The sequence below is a fragment of the Microcebus murinus genome, chromosome 8, assembly GCF_040939455.1.
Source record: "Microcebus murinus isolate Inina chromosome 8, M.murinus_Inina_mat1.0, whole genome shotgun sequence".
Lineage (NCBI taxonomy): Eukaryota > Metazoa > Chordata > Mammalia > Primates > Cheirogaleidae > Microcebus > Microcebus murinus.
Window position 1 is genome coordinate 81,183,616 of NC_134111.1, and position 23,720 is coordinate 81,207,335.

General features: G+C 35.0%; 1 pseudogene; it reads left to right on the forward strand.

The window, feature by feature from the left end:
- The first annotated feature begins 1,230 nt into the window (after window positions 1-1,230).
- Window positions 1,231-18,575, forward strand: LOC142872325 (histone-lysine N-methyltransferase SETMAR-like; annotated as a pseudogene).
- The last annotated feature ends 5,145 nt before the right edge of the window (window positions 18,576-23,720 follow it).

A 23,720-nucleotide genomic window follows, 5' to 3' on the forward strand; every position in this document is an offset into this window, starting at 1 on the left:
TTACTTAATGCTAGAAGCAAATTGTGATTATAAATATAAAATCTTATACATACTATTCTGTAGTAATTTATCTTTTTGCTCAACAAAATAGCAACTGCTCATTATCTTAGCAAAATTAAGTTGACACACTTGATAGAGAACATACCTTGTTATAGTTCATTTGTACCACATATAACCAAGAAATGTCTTTAAACATTTAAAGACAAATTAAATAAATTATCTTTAAATAAGATGTTTTAAAGGTAATGTTTTATCATGACCTATATAAATATTCCGTGAGATACAAGAAAGCCTTTAAGGACTACCTGTTTTCTACCAAGGTCATGTTAATGTAGTACCAAATTCTTCATTGATAGATAAATTCCCCTGCACTCATATTCCTCAGAATAACTCATTGACAAAATTCAAGCTAAATTCATTTTGAGATTAATTTTGCATTCAAGAGTCCATTGCTCATATAGTTAGGCAATACCTGCAACACAAGTGGCCTGACTTTAGCCTTTTGACCATATTGGGTTAAACCACAGTACTTAGAGATGCTTTCTTTTAATAGAAAAAACTTACTAAGTTACAGCTGACAGGTAACTTAAAGTGAAACAGTATTGGAATAATCGAACGTTTATCTAGTCATCTGATAGCCCAGTATACAGTATTATTCTAGATTTACCAGTATGAGACTCATTGGATGGTCTTCGCGCGCCCCCTATGGCACTAGGGATAAAACTTAAAGTAACTAAAATGAAATACACAGTTTACTTTCTTAAGGCATACAATTATCTCTTAGACACACTTCCTTTTCGCTCACCCAAAAAGCTGAGTGCAAACCTTACATTTTATTTGGTTCAACAGATTTTCAAATGAACGATTATTTTCAAATTGGAGAGCCTTCGTTGTGAAATAATCACACACACTGTCTAAACTGACATTTTTACTGTGAAACCCACGACCTTTACTATCACTTACACTGAACATTAACGATAAATAACAATGTTTTCCCTCTCTATGCTTAATGATATCTGATTGCCTTTTCTCTTAAAATAATGGTCAGAATCGCTCCAGAAGTTTCAGCTCCAACCTAAGGGTTAATTGCCAGCATAGAAACCTCAGATGTAAAATGGGATGAAGGAGTCTAAGAGGAAGAAAAAAAAAAGTTCCTTCACTTCTCTGTCCCGCACTGTTAACCCCCAACTCCGTTGTTAATAAATAACCCCCTTGAGTGTGCATTCCAAAATGCTCCTTTGGACAGTGGCAGCCTCAGGACATCACCCGCCTAAAGCGTATGTCTTCGTAGGCCACTGCGCGCTCGCCGGCGCGCTCTCCCTCCCCGCCCCGTGTGTGCTAATGTGCCGGCGTGTGTGTGCGCGTGCGTTTGTGTCCGCGCGCGCCGTGCGCGCCTTTGTCTCGGTTTCGCCAACGCCAGTCCCCGCCGGGAAGAAGGTATCACGGAGCACAGGATCTGGTGACGGCCCCAGACCTGGGTGATGCCTCCTGCTTGGCCATACCCGGAATAGCGGGAGCGAGACGCTGGGACCCTCTTCCCCAAGCCTGGGAGAAACTTTCAGACTGCTCGACTCGGCTGGCACGGGGCAGGCTTGCAGAGGGAGGAAGACGCCGCTGGTCCGGTCGGTCCCGGGGCTTGAGGCGCAGCGGCTCCGGGTTCGTCCCACATTCCAAAGTCCCGAGCTCGACTGGAAGCGGAGCGAAGAGAGGCAGACAGGCAGGGGTTGGCCCCTCGCCTTGAGGATCTAAGTCTGGAAGCCCACGGGCCGGAGCGCAATAGGTCCAAAGGTGCTGCCGCCACCCCCAATTCGCGCGATTTCCGCTTCCCTTCACTTGGTCCTGGCCTCCAATGCCCAGTCTTTGGGGGCGCCCTGGGACCTCGGGGAGTGGCCCAAATGTTCCCTCCTGTCCTGACGCGCGCTGACCATCAGCCAACGGGATACCGGACAGTGAGGTGCAAGGCTTCCGAGGCCAGGCCGGGCCTGTATATGCGACTGTTCACTCAACAGTCTCTACGACCCTCTAAGGTTCTCTCTGTCCCGTGCAGATCGGAGTTCTACATTTATAGAGAAATGTTGTCAATTTTTGGCCTAAAATACTGAGCTCTTGAGGTGGATATATTTTAATCTCTTACAGCTATCAAAGAAGAATTTTAGCAAGATATGAAACAATGAGTTGTATCATGGCGAATGGTGTTCCAGCTACTTCATGAAATTCGAGAACAAAACCCTGGTTCCCTTATTGCTACATTTCACTATGTGTTTCACATTCAAAATATATGTCAGATTTCAGAAGCAAGCTATGCAAAATGTCTTAGATATACTTGTTAAAATCATTCAGTATACACGGCATGCAAATGGCATTAACCATCTCCAGTTTACGAAGCTATTAAAGGAAATAGAAAATGATTTATTTAATGATCTTATATTCTTTGCCAGTGCTCACTAGTTATTAGAAGAGTTTTACAAGATTTTCTTGAAAGTAAATGAATGTTTGACAAATATTTAGTATTCAAAGGCCAAAACAATTTGAAAATATTATGTATTCTTACTATTATTTCATTACAGATGAACAAGCTAACTCTGAAATTCCAAAGAAAGGGAAAGCTTACTTTTGACTTAATAGATACAAGAATTTATGCTGACATTAAAACTTTCCTTAATTCTAATCAACAAAAAGTATTTTAAAAGCTTTCTAACATGAATATGTAGAAGATTTTAATTTTAATTGGCATCATTTTGTAAATTTGCTGTGAAAATCTACAAGAAAAATTTGAAGAACACTGTAGATATGTATAAATGTAGAGTTGCTTTCTAATTCATGCAATATCACTTTGAATTCAATATTAATAATATTGTGTGACTCAAGAGTTAGGGTGAAATTATACCTAACAAGTACAATATACATGAACTGGGAGATGGGCACACTTAAAACTTTATCTCAAGCAGTACAAAAGCAATCCATGTAACCAAAACATTCTGAAATACAAAAAACCCCCCAAAACATAAAACATAAAAAATTAGAGAATTTACTTAATTTGCATAGATGAAAATGTATTTCTGAGGCAGATGTAATATCTAAACTGAGATATGCTGTAACTCTAAAATAGACACTGAATTGCAAAGACAGTATGAAAATAAAAAGAACATAAAATATGTCATTAATAGGTTTTATATCATTAATGTTTTCATATATCGGATTAAATAAAATATATTATTAAAATTAACATCATCTGTTTCTTTTTACTATTTAAATTACAAATATGGCTCATATTATATTTCTGTTGGACAGTTTTCTAGAGTAAATCTTTATTACACCATAACCTTCCTGAAGCTTATCTCTAAAATAGGAATATCTGTCTTTTCCACTTTACAAAATATTTTTTAATTTTATTTACCACAGTATATCCAAAATATTATTTCAGAATGCAATCAGCATAAAAATTTATGAATGAGATATTTCACATCCTTTTTCTGTACTAAGTATTTAAAACCATTTGGTGTGTATTTTATACTTTTTTCAATTTCAAAATATTAAGGGGGTACAGATGTTTTTGATACATGGCTTGAGTCAAGGCTATAAATATGCTCATCACCCAAATACCATTTATTGTACCTGTTAGGTGGACTTTTGTCCTATACCTCCTGCCCCCTTCCCCCTGGTTGATTTCCAATGACTGTTACTTTCCTTTGTGTATTTGTGTGCCCCTCGGTTAGTTCCAATTTATTAGAGAGCACATGTGGTGTTTGTTTTACCATTCTTCAGATGCTTCACCTCAGATAATGGTCTCCAATTCCTTCCAAATTGCTCCAAAAGGCATCAATTCATCCATTTTTATGGCTGACTAGTACTCCATGGTATACATATACCATCTTTTGTTAATCCACTCATGAATTGCTGGGCACTTGGGTTGATTTCACATCTTCACAACTGTGAATCGTGCTGCAATAAACATTCAAGTGCAAGTGTCTTTTTGATAAAATGACTTATTTTCCTTTGGGTAGATACTCAGCAGTTGAGATTGCTGGATCGAATGATAGGTCTACTTTTAGTTCTTTGAGAAATCTCCATACTGTTTTCCACAGGGGTTGTACTATTTCACAGACCCACAAACAGTGTATAAGTGTTCCTTTCTCTCCACTTTCCAAAATTTTTTGAAAAATCATATATTAGATACTGTATGTGAGGTGGTTTTGGCAGTATAAAGTGCTCTCTATACAGGCACAATATAATAAATGTTGACTGTGAAAATCACAGTTCAAAAAACCACTCAGCCCTCAAGAGGAAGAGAACATGTAGCCCAGTTATTTTTTTTCCCATAGGGAGTTCAAATTATAGGGTAAAATTTTAAAGGCATGTATATAGAAATCATGGTTTAAAATTAAAACTCTGAAACATACTAATGATCTTTCAGACATAGATTATAATGCCCTGATATTTTTACACAGTTTTAAATAAAATGCTTGTTAGCATGACTACCCTCTCTCTATAATGTCTCTATTTTTATATGTCTCTATTTTTAATGTCTCCATTTTTATAATGTCTCTATTTATAAAGAGACCAATAGATGCCTATGGAGGTTTAGTAATAAATCCAAGTCAGGAAGCTAGTGGGTAACAGAACCAACATCCAAACTCTTTTGCTTAGAAAAATATTTGTACAATGTTCATGTTTATCAATTAAGATATGATTATAGAAATATATCATATAAAATTACATGAAATAAAACTTCCTGCAAATGAATGATTTAAAATATGTACCAAAATAGTACTCTCATCACTCAGAGATAATTATCATTAATATTTTGATATATTTCCTCTTTCCATTTCCTTCTCTACATAGTTTTTATATGTGTACTCCAATTTGTAGTTCTCTTTCAAGACGTTTTCATATATCACCAGTATGTCTTTGAATATCTGATTTTCAATGAATTCATGATAGCCCATCAGATATAAATAATTTTAAATCTTTCTTATTAAATATTTTTACATTTCTATTATGATTAATATCTAATACATATGGATAACTTTTTGTTTATGTCAAATTATTTCTATTAGATTTTCAGCCTACCTATTTCAAATATGTTATGACAATATCCATAGTTGTTTTGGACATTGGTATTTTGCCATATGAACAATGTTTTTTCTAATTTAATAAATATTTTAAGTATCTTCTATGTAGAAGATAGAGCTCTGTTCATGAGAATCATACATATTGATACGTGAACAATACTTTCGTGAACAAACAAAATATTATTATGTACTTTCATGATTTAGAATGAGCAAAAGAATATTGAATGAGGTAAGGGAAATAAATATAATTGAAATATGGTGGTGTTGATAATGGGCAGGAGAGGACAGGGAGGGATGAGAGTAATAGCCATGATAAAGAAGAAAGAGATCCAGGGTTCTGCCTTTCTTTTCTCCTTTGCTTTCTATCCGTCTTTATTTTTTTCTATTTTGCATTTTACCATTTTCAATGTGGATTTCATTTCTACCACTGGTGTTTTAGTTCCCTCACAGTCCCTTTCAGATGACTAACTTACTATTTCATCTTGTTGCCTTTGGATCTCATACCATCCTGCTTTCTCACCTAGTTACTAGCTACTAGGTTTGAATTCATTTATTTAGAACATAATTTCTTGTACTTTACTGAAAATGCCAAAATATTTTCTGGTATCTGTGACAAATATTTTGAAGTATGTTTTTCCTATATCTTTTCAGGTCAATGTGTTGTTTTCTGTTTCTATTCTTTTTTTCCAGTGAAGCCTCAGGTATATTTTATTAAACTTTAAAAAATGTATTCACCTCTGAGCCAGGAGTATTACCTGTTGGCCAGCAGGGAGGATGCTAGCATTCTTTTGGACTCATATCACTATGTCCCATTGAATTTCTAATCAGATGCATTCCAAGTCTAATTCTTAATATGCAGCCTCAATGTTCCTAGTGTGTTTTATCTCTATCAAGGGAATTTTTAAAAATCTATCCTCATTGCAATCTCTTTGGTTCCCTAAAACCCATGAAGTATGGAAAACTCCAGTCCCCATAAGCACCACTATTAGTGCTCATCATCTCTTTCTCTTCACCCAATAATTGTGGAAGTAAGATATGCACTTATTAGTATAATTGCTGCCCTGACATTTTCTGGAAATTTAAGTCTTTGAAGAGAAGGAGAATCATGGAGAGCTAATGACTTCAGTGCCTAAAATTATTGCCCAGAAGGTAGAATAAAAATGGCTACCCATCTTTTGGAGTCTCAGAATTAAGGGAGAGATTAAAATGACTGGAGGGAAATTTGACAAAGACTATTTCTTGACTAAACTTGAGTTAGACTCCTCTGGACCTCCTCTCAACCAGGCCTTGACCTTGGGCTTCTGTGTCTGTCCCTGCTAAGTCCAGTTTTAGCAAGAATCCTGAAGAGTCAGTTCAGAGAGAATCCCCACCACCCTTGATATGTGATTACTCTGGCCTCCCTGTTAGGTCAGTTTGGCAACAATCTCCTTACTCCTAATGTTTCTCCTAGTAATTTTTCATCTATTGACCCCTTTATCATCTCTTTGGCTATAAATTTTTGGTTATCTTTACTGTATTTGGAGTTGAGCCCCATCTCTCTGTCTTGTTCCAATACCCCTATTGCAACAGTCTTGAGTAAAGTCTTTCTTATTGTTTTAACAAGTATGAGAATAACATTTTTCTTTGGCATACTTTATAAGTATTTTCTTGTAAAGTAGGGAATAACCAAATACCATTTCAAAATCAGAGTCATATCTTATAAAACTAAATGTATAATTATCACAACCCAGCAATTACACACTCTTGGGCATTTGCACCCTGGTGATTAAGAGCACAGGCTGGGGCCTGGTTAGGTTTAAACTGCAATTTCCTACTTACTCTATGGCCTTGGCAAGAAACTTCATAAAGGGATGATTTCAGTAAAATAGAATATGTTCCTCCTATCCTTTAATTGACTTTGACTATGAAGTCCTTAAAACACTTTGCCATCATTACTATATTCTTGGAAAAGACTTTGTAGGGGTCTCCAGAACATCACACTTTAACCCCCTACTTCCCACAGATTGTAAGCTCTTTGAATAATGACTCCTTTCTTTCCCTCCCTGTGGTCCCAAGGAAAGAGGTGGTTGACCAGTAGTCTTACTAGGAATAAGGACAGCTACAAAGAGACTCTAAAGTTGTTGCAATTCTAAAGTGGATTAGATCTCTGTGAAAGTCTCCATCTCCAAGTCAGTATTGACTGGAAAAGTCATGCTCACACCATGAAAGATGAGACATGGGCAATTTGTCTCTTGAGATTCTATGGCCTGATGGTCTCTGTGGTGTTCACTGGTGTTATTTGAGGACTTTCAAAGCCACAAACAGGAAATGTGTCCTGGATAGTTGTAACAGCTGATGAAAGGTTAATTTGAGGGTAAACTCTGATTGACTTATTTAACCACTCATTATTTTACATAAACACTATCACTTGTGGGGTAAACTGAATCACTTGACATATTTAATGCAAACACATTCTGAAAGAGATTGTTCTTTCCTTTCCTATCTTCCTGGAAGCAAACCAGCCTAGTGACCCAATTTGAATAGATGCTACTGCCATTGAAAAAATCTCTACCTCTCAGTTATTGACCTACATGCAATGATTTTCAACAGATAGTGACAGCATGACATTTCAAATCACATTGCCTAATACAGATAATTCCAGCAAACTTGTAAAAATTTATTTTGTCTATGAACAGAAAAAAATGAGACTAAGCACAGAAAATACATATATACAGGCATATGTGTATATATATATATATATATATATATATATATATATATATATATACCTCATTCTTGCTAGCTAGTTTATCTAGTTTCTGAGAGGTGTTTCAAACAATATTATTACCCACAATTTAATGGAGAAGTAGTGTTTCATTGTATACCATTATTTCCCTTAGATAAAAGGCATTATGACACTGCTTTCTGAGGAAAACAAAATTTATCAACATAGAAAGCCTGGGCCAAAAGTACTACAATGTGCCAACAGCCATTCCTGATCCACTGACTATTATGCACTATCACACAGAACTATGGAAAGAGCTTAAGCTATAGAACCCAGAGAATAAATCTCATCTCTTAAATGTCCTTGTTTAGAATTGGGCTTTTTATAAAGTATCTATCTTTTACCCGACAGTGTCTGCTTCAAGTTTCCCAAAGAAGAAAAATGAAAACTAAAAGCCAAAAGCAAAACACCCAAAGAGAAAAATAAACTTTAAAATATATACATTGAGTACTTGTACAATGTTGATAATGTCTCGATTTCACAGCATAAATGAAAAAGTATTGCCTTTAAATGGATGGCATTTAAAGTTGTCATGTCAAAGATGTAAAAAAATTTTCAGCAAGAGTTTAATATTTTATCTCCTTTAATTTAATATTTCCTATTTTCTCAATGATGGCTTCTGAAAATGTAAAATCCCCAGAAAATAAACATCTATGTTCTTGGTCATCTTACTATCATTTATCCAATACTAAATTCAAAGTGAAGTGGATAAGACCCATATTCCAACTTCTCCATTCCTACAGCAACTTCATGAAAATTCCTTTCAGCAAAGCTGTGTGTGTGTGTGTGTGTAAGAGAGAGAGAGAGAGAAACCCAAGAGACAGAGACAGAGACAAACACAGAGGGATAGAGGGAAAGATGCCAAAAGGAGAAAGGACAAAGGCAGAATGAAGAAAAGTGGCATAGTGAGAGGATTTCCATTCTGTTCATATTCTCTATGGAGGATTTAGTCCTCAATGAATTAGAAGCACCTATGGCCTCAGAGCACCACGAAATACCCTCACATCTTAATGGAAACATTAGAGTATAGATATGTGAAAGGGAAGAGGGAACCAGTTCATAAGGGGGAAGAGGAATGAATGCTAATGGATTTTCCTCTCCTCTAACTCCATCAGCAGCAGACTTTTCACATGGCTGGTCTACTCCTAATTATTTACTCCTCTTTTCCCTATTTCCTCCTTTTAGAAATGCTCTTATTTGTTGGTTTTACATGACACTAAACTCCAGATTCATATGTCCTCTCTTATATTACCATTTCCAAACAGTAATTACAATTTCCAGTTTGCTCTACTTGCAACAGTACTTTTGGAATCACACTGACAATCAAACTGGTGAGACAAAATAGGCTCCACTTGGCATCAATTTCACTTACCTTCAAAAAATGATTACAGAGCAGGCGTCAACACCACCTACACAGCAACAACTTAGCGAAAATCTCATGACTCCAAGACACAATCTTCAGAGTCCCAGAAAATAACACTGTATTTGTGTGGTCATGAGACTTGAGGCTAATTAGGCATTGACATCTCAGAGAAGCAAATCCGCTGTGGGATCCCTTCAGCTTTTACACTTTCTTTTGCTTTTGCTTCCTCTAAGCTCAGCCTGAGGATTAGAGGACAAGATTTCTCATTTTAAGAGGCATCGGAATTTATACTCACATTGCTTTCACCTTCTCAAAGAAGGTAGCCTATTTAAAGTTAGATGTCATATTTAACTGGCATTGGTTTCTTTCTTTTTTATTTTTTTGTTTCCTTCCTTCCTTTTTGATAGTGGTTTGGTTGGGTTTCTCTCTCTCTCTCTCTCTCTCTCTCTCTCTCTCTCTCTCTCTCTCTCTCTTTTGAGACAGAATCTCACTTTGTTGTGCAGGATAGAGTGCCCTGGCATCAGCCTAGCTCACAGCAAAATAGCAACCTCAAACCCTGGGCTCAAGCAATCCTTCTGCTTCAGCCTCCCGAGTCGCTGGGACTACAGGCATGCGCCACCATGCCCGGCTAATTTATATACACACACACACACACTTTTTTTTTCAGTTGTCCAGCTAATTTCTTTCTACATTTTAGTAGAGACAGCGTCTTGCTCTTGCTCAGGCTGGTCTCAAACTTCTGAGCTCAAACAATGCTCCCGCCTCAGCCTCCCAGAGTGCTAGGATTATAGGCGTGAGCCACCACACCTGGCCCTTTCTTTTTTGTCTGTGTTATGGGTTAGAATATCAAAGGCTTTCAAGCATATATAAAGATGCCTGATGGACAATATTCAAATTCTTTTAAAACATTTGCACCAAAGCAAAACAATAGGAGCCAGATTTAGGTTATGGACTTCAGTTATGAATTTTTGGTCCTTGGTTTCTGCTATGTGTTCTTTCTATTCTCCTAAGAACATATAGAGTTCTAATCCAGTAAAAAGAAAAAAAGTTTCTTTGGTTTTGTTCTTTTGTCCTATAACTTCTCTAAAGTAATGCAAAAGCCATAGTCAAGCCAAATGAATTTCACTATTGGGTTGGAGACATAAATAAATATTTCAAAATTATTATCTTACAAAAGATGAAAGTCTTCCATTTTCATTAACTAGAGAGTAAGAGTTTTCAGAGCTAATGTATCATATGCATTGTCCCCAGATTCCATGCAATGTGTGCTGGGTGTTTCTTGTAGATATTCAGCACTATTTTGACCTTCTTTATGGTGCGCTGTGCGTTGCAATGGCTGGAACTACAGCTACCAGACTCCCTTGCAAGCTACATTCTGGAAACTCCTTATGCTCTACAGATAAGATGCCGATACAGTACACTGGGATGGGGGCAGAATGGCTTTGGCAAATGAGTTTTGTAGCAACCATTCTAAATCATAGCTTCAAATTCTACAGAGCAGCTGTGACATTGGTAGCAGTTTCCAGTCCTCTGGGTAGCAGCAACTTTCTTCCTCTTTGATCCACAAGGTAGGACAGCACACCAGAAAGCTAGTGACAAACTACTGCGTGTGCCCCACCTTCCTCCAAATGTCCTTGCCTTCTCCACCACCACTTTTATTTATTTAGCCTATTCAGTATTAGTAAAAAAAAAAAAAAAATGATAATTTCTCAGCTTGATCCAGGCACAGCCTAACTGAGTCCTCTGTAAGGCTGCAATTTAGCTGTCAGCCACAGCTGGGTTTCCATCTAGGGCTTCAATGGGGGAAGAGTCCGATTTTTAATTTGCCCAGGTTGTTGGCAGGTGGCTGTAAAACTGAAGGCTTCAATTTCCTGCTGAATGTTTGGTGGAAATGACCCTCATCTCGTTTCTACATGGACTTCCCCAAAATGGCCTCGTATCATGCCAGCAAGCAGAGCCTCCAGAGAAAGTCTGCTAGCAAGACGGAGTTTTATGAAACAAAACAATCACAAAAGTAGTATCTCATCACCTTTCCCATATTGTATGGGTTAAAAGGAAGTCTCAGGCCCTGCCCACACTCAAGAGGGGATCACAGAAAGACATGAACACTGCCACGCAAAAATCATGGAAATCTACCCTAAAGTATGTCTATTTCACATAAGTTCCAATTTTGGCTCAGTAAACATAGTCACCGATAATATTGTGGCTCAATTTAATATATGATTTATATCAAGGGTCATCAAATTATAGCCCATGGGCCAGCGACCTGTTTTTGTAAATTCAGTTTTATTCGCACACAGCCATACCTATTTATTCATGTATTGTCTATTACTGCTTGTGGGCAACAATGGCAGATTTGAGTAATTGCAATAGAGACTACCATACTATCCACAAATCCTACTATATTTACTACCTTGCCCTTTAAGAAAGTTTGCTGATTTCTACCTTAAATAATGAATTTTAGCATAAATTCTTCATTAATTAGATTGATTATATTTTTTCTCCAATAGTTTTTGAAAGAATAAATGCAACCTAACAGATTACTTAATGCCAAGCTTTGTAAAACTGGAAATGTGAATATTTTATAGCAATATAGCACCATCTCATGGAAAGTTACAGAAACTGTTGGAAAAGTTTATTGCCATACTAATGGCATCTGGAATGCTCTGGTACAACTTCTAAATTCTACTGAAAATCATGTGCACCAACAGTTCTGATTTATGAATTTAAATAAATGTATAAATATTAGAGACCATCTAACCTGAATCTACCATTATCTGGATGAGGAAACTGGTCTTCTAAAATTAAGTGACTCACTTAAACTTAGATGGTAAATTTTAATACTGAGATTTCAGACTTTTATAAAATATTAATGAAAGCTTATTTATGTAGATGCATATGTGCATATTTAAATATGTTGAACTAAATATTTCTATAATAATATTTTTATTTAGAATATCAATTTCTATGATTTTTTAAATTAAAGTTTCTATTTAGAACAGTTTTAGATTTATAGAGGAGGAAACACAAAATTAGAAAAAGTTTCCGAAAACGAACTCTTCTGGATTGAAAAATGTTTTAAGAAAATTGGTATATTCTTAGGATATATTTTTAAATGCATTGCATAACCTTATATATGTGGCCTCTAATTTTCTTCCATTTATCTTACATAAAATTCTGAAAGCTCTGGTTTGAAGTTGGCAGTGACAATATGTAAAAGAAGGAGGTATGCTTTGATCACCATATCCCTTGAGTCGTTGTGCACCATTCTACAGTAAATTTTAGGTATATTTTAGTTGTACCGTTCTGCCTTTCTGGAAAGTGTATTTCTTCTTCTGCTCTTCTGTCATTTTTAAAATTTTATATCAATTGACATTAGAGAAATTGTAGAAACCTGAAATAGGTTTAGCATTCCTCAACATTATTTTAACAAAGCAAAAATGAAATGAGAGATCATAGCAGAAAATAAAGATGACACCAAGTAGTCCAGAGATACAGGAAAAAACAAGTAATCATTTTGGGGAATGAAAAATAAATTTCATTTTTTAAAAATCTTCAAAACTTAAAAAATAATTTACAAAAATAATTAAGGTTTTAAAAATCAACATTATAAGTAAACCACTTAGTAGGTCATTGTCTTTCCAACTATGATTGATTACTATTTGGGCAATAGAAAAAAAAAATATATATATGTGTCACACCAAGAAAAGCCGATCTAAAAGTAGAGTTTGGTTTTCACAATGCTCACAGCAACAGTGACAGAGACTCAAGTGGTAGTGCAGTGTGGTAGAGGCACATGTTTATATGTCAAGGTTATTTCTACAAAAGTTGTGTATTTGTAAACTGGAGGACAAACAATAGAATATATTACACTGGCAATCCTCCCCCAAATAATGACAGTGTTAACAAGAAAAAAGAATACATGGCCATATTTTGAAATTATGAGCTTTTTCCAAGATTTTATAAGCCAAATATTGAGCTCTACTTTTAGCATATAAAGGGTATATATTCTTCTAAGTAAAATTATATTCCTTTTTCTAATATGAGAAACTCTTTTGGGTGAAATAGCAAAGTAATAAAGTCAGAATTGTTGAAGTTTTTAAGCTAATAAAAGTCTAAATATGACTTACTCCTCTAACATACACTTTATTTCCTTCCAATGGTAAAATATGTCCACCTCTCATCTTTAGTACAACCAATGGACTACTTACCATTTGTCAAAACTCGAGGCAACACTGCCATCTATTTCTACAATCTGATTTCACTAAAACTAACATTTTTCTTATGCAAATAAATTAGGGAAAAGTGTCTTAAGTGTTCCACTTGACCATGCCGTTCATTTCTAATTTAAAAGAATGAATTCTATAACTGGAATCACTCATGTGAAAATCAATTAAACAAAAGCATAGTGAGTGCTTTATAAAAATTATTATCTATCAGTTTTACTTTATTGTTTATACTAATTGAGGTATTTAGAATTAAGAACTAGCTTACTAGGCAGATAGTAAAATGTATACTTCTCTGAAAGCTTCACTGTATGACCTAGAATATATTTATCCATACTCTCCAAATTTCTACTTTTACATTTCATTCCAACAGTAGACACACACAGTCCTAAACCCTCTAATCCTATTTGCATTTTTTATTTTTGGTGTTCTGCTAAAGTGTGCCTCGTTTGCCAAATCTGACTTATATTTTAAGTATTTTTGCAAATTGCTTAAATATGTCATATTATATAACTTTTAAAGACACAGTTATATAAAGGGATATCTAAATATTGTTAATCTTTCTGGGAAAAAATGGTATAGACATAAGCCCCATCTACCGATAAATCTGTTTACTTTTAAAATAGGTTAATTTTATTTCATCAATAAGTAAAAATGAAAATTACAGGAAATAACATATGATTTTACTTATTTTGTGGATATCCTAAGGATTTTAACTCTTAGCCTTCCTATTGATGATACAATCTTTCTGCTACTTTACAATCAAGTATATAAAATAAGATATATTTTAATAACCATTTGCAAGAGTTATGAAAATGATACTGTTTTAGGTGTGCCAGTTATCAATTTGTTGCTTGTTAGCTCCAAATTCCCTCTTCATTGCTTTGTTTGGCATAGCGGTGCTAACTCTTCATAAACATCGCTCCCTTTCCAGCTGGCAAGTTGTTAAACTTGCCACTAGAGGGAGCCTGCGATGCAGAAGGGGCTTCTCTTTCTGGTTAAAGCATGCTTTTTAAAATTCTTGCTCTTGCAAGCTTTAGCTGGCAAAGTGGGACATCCAGTTGAGCTCACCGCCAGCACCATAAAGGTTCCATGGCACACCTGTGGAGAGTTTCACAGAAAGTTCTGCAGATAGCACGGCAGCTTCCCAGAAAGTTCAAAAACACCTTCAGTGAATGACTTCCAACAAGAGCAAAAATATTGATCTTTTCACGTGCAGGCAGAATTCTTACTAAAATAATCTATACTCTGGGTCATAAAGAATTGTTGCTGTATAGCGAAAGGAAATTCGAAGTATATTTTCTGTCGAAGTATTCGAAGTATATATTTGAAGTAAATAATTCGAAGTATATTTTCTGTCCACAATGGCATTAAATCACAAATTAACAAAGGAAACATATATGCAAAAATTCCTAAATGTTTAGGAAGTAAAAAACATTTCTAAATAACCACCTGTCAAAGAAGAAATGAGAAGATAAATTTTAAAATATTTTGAATAGAATTAAAATGAAACCACATTATAAAAATTTGCTAGATATAACTTTGCCAGTAATTAGTTACTATTTGAGGAAGTGATTTAAACTCTCAGTACCTCCATTTACCTAATTGTAAAGTTAGTTGGTTGAGTCTTTTCTAGCTTTTAGCTTTTAATGAATCTATAATGACAGAGCATTCACTGTACAAATACAATAAGACATTTTAAGTAATAATATTGAAGAAAAATTATGGGAATGGAATTTTAGTTTTCTTATAAAGTATCAGTTGAAAAACTAGTGTTAGGCTGAATTTGTAATTTTTACTGTACCCCTCTAAATCTAAACCCCATGGTGTTGTCAGACTAACAAAATATACAATGCCACATAACCTCAAGGCATTAGTGAAGTAAAATACAGTATAATGTCCTCTGCATTTCTGCACTTCGTAAAAAGTATCCAACATACAGAAATATTTTGCTGTATCCCTTAACACTTCACTGTCACGAACAGGAGGTTATTATTTCATATTAATTCATATTCATATGAATTTTTATTTTCAAATAAAAATTATTTTACTTTATCTCTGTTTTGTAAATTAGTTTGAACTTAAAACTTTATATTCTGAAAAAGAAAAATGACAACCTAGCATTTTCATTAGCTCTGATTAAAATTTAACTGCAATATGATTAAATAAAATATTGCTAAATAAATTATTCATTAAAAGGGAGCTTATAAGAGAGCTATTTTTTTCCTCATAAGAATCTCTGATTGTAAAAGAAAAATTCATCAATTATAAGTTTACTCTGACATCTTGAAATTTGCTTAATAAGGAGCCTCCAGCTTCTCCCTGCTTTATCTAGAAAAATATAAAATGTTTGAAGTGCAGCAAGTACAGGCCAAGAGTCAGGGCAATGAAAAAATAAAATACTTTAAGAGGCCTTTATTGACCTGACTGATCTAAATGGGCCAACTACACCAGATTCTAATTCTTTAATTAACTAGTAGTCATCAGGTACTCTTATAATCAACAGTCATCAGGTAATAAGAATCACCTCAAATGGAATTGTCATTCATTTTAGACCAATACTATTATAACTAGTTGTATAATCTTAGAAAATTAATTTATCCTATCTTGGTTTTCTGACTTCTGAAATAAAGGATAGATTTCTAATCCTAAAGTTCACCGGTCCTATGATAACAGGTGTTATCTTTCCTTTAAAAGTTTCTCCTTACATCATCTTTTTCTGAAGCATTGTGTAGTTTATATTACTATTTAATGATCACTTTATCCTTTTTTTCATCTAAGAACCTATTAAAAATGGTGGTAAATACATTTTTAAAGGTATAAATTACCCTAAAAGTGAGAATGAAATGGGAAGTATCAGAAGATTATGGATCAAACACATTAGAAAATCTTAGAGATAAGATTAAAAAATTGTCTCTGTTTAAAGTAGGCCAATCCATTTATACCTAATGTTAAGAACATTTTCCCACTAATGGCATAGATTTGTAAATACAATGCCTTGGTAAAAAAAAAAATTTTATATATATATATATAACATGGCACAATACTGCAATACAATAAGCAATATTTTTGTAGTCATAGTATGTAAATTCAGGTTTTGTTTTTTAATTGTTAAGTTAAAAATTATAAGCAAGCGATATGATACTTAATTATCATAATAAATAATTAACAGAATATACATTTCTTTAACTTACAAAACTGGCAGGATGACAGCATAGTGAGGATAAGAGGCGATGAGGAGAATGGCAACATTAATATGCTCATCCTGTCAAATAGGAAGTGAAAAATCAGCGGTTTGACATGTTTGAAGTTGCAGAGGTGATTTAATAAGGAATAGAGAATGGTGATACCTGAGTAGCCCAGATATCGAGGCTGAAATTGAAACAAATTTAAGGTTGATATTTCCAATAAAAGTGTTACAGGTATATTTAGTAGAGCTATCAGAACAACAACAACAACAAGAACCTAATAGTAGGTTTTTGTATTGGTTTGATTTTTTTAAAATAACGAGTCTGGTGTGGGAAAGGGTTAGGCAGAAAATAGTTGTGAGTTTTCTTTAATATATGGTTAAATTATTCAATTCACAATATATATGTGAACCATGTTTGTTAAGTACAGTATGTTAGAATTTTAGTTGGATTCAGCTTCAAAAAAACCACTTTAGCTGAAGCTCATCTCCTGATCATAACTCAAATACCATTGCCATCAGGTGGTTCTTCAGTGGCATTAAGTTGCAGAGAACCTTAAGCAACCAAAGAAATCAAATCTATCTGAATGAAGAGAAACACCTGCTTCAGACTTCATGGTGCCCAAATTACAAAATCCAGGACTCTAAAAATAACATTTAATGAGGAGCCTAAAACCATAGGAATTTAGAAGGAAATAACTGATTGTTTCAAATAGTCCTAATTTGTTTATATTAACTTTGTTAATATAGGAAGCACTTTATTAGGTTGGTGCAAAAGCAATTGCTTTTTTAGCACTGCTGAAATTTGCCATTTGATATTGGAAGACATTCTTAAATAAATGTGGCTATGTTATACATCCATTTTAATATACATCTCTCCCTTTTATGTTTTTTTCAGCATGCAGAAATAAAAACTCCTAACCTTTATAAAGCTGTCATCATCATTTAAAAATATATATATATTATATATATTCTCTTATTCAAGTTCAAAATGGGTCGTACAGCAGCAGAGACAACTCGCAACATCAACAACACATTTGGCCCAGGAACTGCTAACAGTCATACAGTGCAGTGGTGGTTCAAGAAGTTTTTCAAAGGAGACGAAAGCCTTGAAGATGAGGAGCACAGTGGCCCACCATCGGAAGTTGACAAGGACCAATGGAGAGCAATCATTGAAGCTGATCCTCTTAAAACTACACAAGAAGTTGCTGAAGAACTCAAAGTCGACCATTCTACAGTGGTTTGGCCTTTGCAGCGGATTGGAAAGGTGAAACGGCTTGATAAATGGGTGCCTCATGAGTGGACTGAAAATCAAAAACCATCATTTGGAAGTGTCCTCATCTCTTACTGTATACAACAAGGATGAACAATTTCTCCATTGGGACTGTGGCGTGCAACTAAAAGTGGATTGTATGCTACAACTGCCAATGACCAGCTCAGTGGTTGGACTGAGAAGAAGGTCCAAAGCATTTTCCAAAGCCAAATTTACACCAAAAAAGAGGACATGGTCACTGTTTGGTGGTCCTGCTGCTGGTCCGATCCACTACAGCTTTCTGAATCCCTGTGACACCATTCCATCTGAGAAGTATGCTCAGCAAATCATTGAGATGCACCGCAAATTGCAACACCTGCAGCCAGCATTCGTCAACAGAAAGGGCCCAAATCTTGTCCACCACAACGCCCAACTGCGCATCATACAACCAATGCTTCAGAAGTTGAACAAATTGGGCTACAAAGTTTTGCCTTATCCGCCATATTCACCTGACCTCTCACCGACTACCACTTCTTCAAGCATTTCGACAACTTTTTGCAGTGAAAATGCTTTCACAGCCAGCAGAATGTGGAAAGTGTTTTCCAAGAGTTCATTGAATCCCTAAGCAGTGATTTTTACACTACAGGAATAAGCAAACCTATTTCTCGTTGGCAAAAATGTGTTTATTGTAATGGTTCCTATTTTGATTAATGAAGATTCAGTGGAGCCTAGTTATAATGTTTTAAAATTCATGCTCCAAAACTGCAATTTCTTTTGCACCAACCCAATAGATAACTAAGTGTGGGAAATAATGACTTAATTAATATTAATTCTAATAATAATAATTCTAATAATACTTTTTTACAAGTTTTCAAGGTTGAATAAACAGGTAAGCATAGAGATCTTGGAACCAGATTGCTCAAGGTGTATTTAGGTCCAACACTTAGAAAAAGTATGATCTTTAGTAGTTTATTAAAACTCTTTGTACCTCAGTTTCCTTCTGTGAAAAATCGAAAAATTAATAGTCCCTACCTTGAAAGATTATTGTGAGAGTCAAATAAGTTAATATGTGTGAAGAATTTAGAACCATGCCTAGGATAAATTTTAGGACATATTTAATGAGATATATGAGGTATGAGTAGAGTTTTCTTCCATGTTGTGCACTTTTTTTCCACAACCCCAACTCTGCTTAGGCTAATCTGATGAAAAATGAGAAACAGGTCATTACCATCATCCCAGCTAACACCTATCCAACTGCCAGACATATGAATGAGGCTATCCTAGGCAATTTACCTCAATATTTTATTGATTTCAATAAGGGTGACACTACCTTCTATAGAACCTACTATGCAACAAAAGGATCCACAGTTCTTTTGGTGCTAAAAGGACTATTTCACAGAGGAAACATAAGGCTGTAGAGCATCCATTTGACCTGTAGAGGGTACCAGTGGCCCAGACAGCAGAATCTACCGTGTTTTATTAGGTTTATTTAGCCTTGGAAAGAAAAGCTCTCCTTACCCTGCACTCTCGCTGTGGATCATGGGGGCCAGTGAAAGTTAGGTAGCACTGCCACTTCTTACCCTGGAGATTTGAGCATGTCATCTTGGACTTCCATGGCTGAGCTTCTAATCAGGCCTAATTTGAGGTCTCAAATTACATATTTGTAAAATTTAGTTATCTGGAAAGCTTTGCAAATTGATAAGATCATTATTTTTTTTTCTAAAAATATAAACATTTTTAGAAGATCAGGATACAATCCAAATGCTAAAAATTATTACATCATTGGCAATGCCATAATACAAAAATACTCTGAATAGTGAAAACTTATTAATTCACCCTAGCTAAAAGACCTGTCTACCAGAATTAGCAAAAAATCCAAATCATATCCTTAAAGTTACATTGTTTTCTGTAAATACATTTCTTCCTAATTCAGTTAACAGCCCTTTATTCATTCAAGCTATTTCCTCAAAAATGTGTATTAAAATGTGGAAGCAAGGCAGATCAAATGCATGACCTTTGGCATAAAACAGACCTAGTCCAAGTCCTGATACCACTAATGAGCTGGGTGACCTTGAGAAGTCACTTTTACTTCTGTGAGCCTCCATTCCTTTATCTGTAAAATTAAAAATAAAAATACTTTCTTCACATGGTCATTGTGAGAATTAACTTATGTAATGCATAAAAATGCATAGCACAATGTAAGTACACAGAATAAGGGCTTGGCAAATAATGATTATATTACTAAATAGACATTATTGATTTGTGATTAGCTTATTAATACTTTTGTGTAGTGTTTTTTTTTGTAAGGAGGACAATGTCTCTGATGTGTGTCAATACACTAATATTTGAATTATTTTATACAATTTCTAGGAAAATCCTTAGCTACATTTATTTCATTTATTTCTGTTCTTAAGATTCACATTCAGTCAAAAAAGAAAATGTTCTCAGGGCTAGTGAAGAGTTTGTAGCCACTAAAACATCCATTTGTAAATGTAACTTTTAGGTATTAGATAGGAATTTGCCCTCTTGAAATTTTGGAAGCTTAATCCATGTAATTTGATAAATAATTTAGGTGATCTATGAATAAATAATTTATTAACTGAATATAAGTTTAGCTTAATTTTTGTCTGAATTATGAAAAAGTATGAATTACCAAACTTTCACTAAGTTTGAAGAAATCTGTTATTAAAATGAAAATATGGAAGAATAGTCATATAAACTTGAATTCAGACAAAAATCATAAAATGATATTTTATAATCACAAATGAGAATAAATCACACTGATTACCTGTCAATAATATTTATACAGCAAATTACAAATCATCAAAATAATAAAAGAAAATTGTAAGAAAGATGAGTGGAAATAGAGACACAATTGTTAATGGAAGCCTTACCCTTTTAAGCTCAGACCCAGAAGTATACATAAAACAGAGACTATAAATAAAAATAACTAAATAGGTCTTACTGATATGAAAATCAAATTAAAAATTAATTGGCCTATTTATTGACCATTTATTTCCAAGTAAATTGCCAATAAGTATTAAAAAACCAATGTTAAATTTATTGTTGTTGATAATAATATTAACAAAAATATAAATTACTTAGGAATGAAATTTGCAATTAACATGTAACACATATAAAGGAAATTTCAAAAAGCAATTGAGGGACTTGAGGAAAGCATATTCTTTGGAATTTTCCATTGTCCCTGAGCGCACTGCCATGTGCACAGCCCAGGTTAGCATGCAAAGTATGACAGGCATGTCACTTTCACCCAGCTACCATCTAGCCAACCACCAGACATACAGTGAAGCTATTTTGGCAATCTAGCCCCAACAAGGGGCCAGCTGACCACAGAATAGCCATGCAGCTGACCCATAAAATAATAAACATGCGCTGTTTTAAGCCACAGAGTTTTGGCTCATTTGTTATATCACAAAGTCTACCCTCTTAGGCAAGAGCCAAGACAAGCTCACACTGGCTTTCTCCTGACATGGCCCACATCAGCTATGGTGTAGGAGAAAATTACACAACTTTGCTTTGAACTTGGGAGTGTAGGATGCTTCTGAAGCAACAGCAGTCTCTTTCCTGTCGTCACCAGAGGGCCAGCCCAGTACTTGCCTTCTGAGTTTCTTAGGTATGAGTCAGACATGGGGGTAGTGAGGGAAACATACCAAGCTTCCCAAATCGGTTCCTTACAACCCCTTTCTCTTGTCTGAATACAAAGGGAGAGCACCTTGCCCTTTGCTGTTAGGAAGAATCACAGACAACCAACACTATCCAAAAATCCTCTTTGGATTTCCAGTCATCTTTTTCTTAGCCTATCCAAGATCTGTTAGATGCTAGAAGTGAGTGACCAGCTGATGATGGAAACTCATATTCTGTTACCTCCTCTTTGAAGTCTCGCATCTCACTGTGGACTGCATCTACTTTTTTGGTTGCCTCAGACAAAATTGAGTATCAATTAATTCCATTATGTCTTTTTATCATGAATTTATAGAACCTTTGCATGGGGAAGCCCCTTCACAGTTTGATTTGAAATGCAGATGCTTCACATGGAAGTAGTATTTCTTCTTCCCACTTTCATGGAGATATTGTCCTAATAATCTTTTCAGTAAGGCCCCAGTAAACCCCACACTGCCAACCCCACTGTTCTATTTTCAAGCCTCATATCACTCAATGTCTTAGGAGCACTGTACATGGTGGAAATATTTTCCATACTTGGTTTACAAGACATGATATGATCCTGGTTTTCCTCCTATCTTGTAAACAGATTTTGCTCATCTTTAAAAAATTTAATTTACCTCGTATTCCTGATCTCTAATTACCTTTAATCTCTAAGTGACCTCATCCCACAACATGACTTTAAATACCATCTACACACTAATGATTCTCAAATCTGTATGCCCTACTCTGTCCTCTCCCCTTGACTTGCATATTCAGTTGCCTACATGACATTTTTCACTTGATCATCTCATAGTCATTTTAGATAAAATATGTCAAACACAACTTGATCCCCTCCTACAAGCTTATTCATTTTCCCCCACATCTTAGTAAGTAATACCACCATTCACCCAGTTTATCAAGCTACCACCTTTGACATCATCTGTGAGTCTTCTCTCTCTCTCTACCCCATCATTTTATCAACTTTCTTACTTCAAACCGAGTAATGCAATTGTCTCTTAACAATTTCCTACCTATCTCCCTAGTCCAGGGCACTATTATTTCATGCCCAGATGATTGCAATAGCTTCCTATCTGGTATCCCCACTACCACTCTTAAAGTCTGACTGTATCATTTCCCTGCTAAAAATATTCCAGTAACTCTCCTTAATATACAGGAAAAAAACAATGAATTTTTCTACACCCTTTAAGACTATACATGACCCGACCAGTAGCTACCTAGTCAATCTCATTTGCTTCAACTTCCCCCTTGCTCACTCTGTTTCCCACGCTGGCCTCTTTCTATGGGAAAAGCAGAGAAAGCACTTTGTAGAGGACGACACCATTATCAAAATGAACACATATACACAAACAACAACAAAAAGCTATTATTTATTTTGATGCATATGTGTATATATACATGGAAGATATATGGAAGGGAAAAGACAAAACTGATTGCAATGGTTCTCTCTGGGAATGGAATTTCCCAGGGCCAGAAAAGTTATCAAGGAGTAACTTAGCTGTTTATGTACCATTGAATTTTTTAAAAATGAGAATGTATTCATGCATCACTAGCATAACTTAGTAATTCCTAGTTAGAAAGTAAAAGTTACCCCTGAGGGGTATTATAAAGAATACTTACCTTCTGTAATAATATTTAATTGTCTATTCTACATATGCTCCAAAGACAAACCCTATAAGGCCGTGGATAAAAGACTTTCAATGTTCCCCCCATCATATTCATTTGCATTTCTCGATTTTATTTAGAAAAGAAAAACTTTGGCTAATATACAGGGTATGCTCAGGTCTTTAATAATTGATATCACAAAATACACTACACAATAAAAATGTGACATGTGGAATTAAATGTGTCAGTTTTACACGTCACAAATTAAACACACATACGTGAAAATAGGCAATGCTTATTCACAGCATCCGTCTTAATTCATTCTTACCAAAGTTAAACAGGAATCAGTATTCAACATGTGTTCTTTAAGAAATTGAAAAGATGCCCCATCAACTGCTTCCCTGCTGACACTGCTGAGAGAAGAACTTGATCAGGAAGATCAAGTTGAGGTCTAAAGAATTCTAAGCATTTTGCTTAGTATTATTATAAGAGCCATCTCTATAATCTCATAGCAACAAATACTTACAGGCTATAATTAACTTCAATTGCCCTATATTCGGGCACCATGGT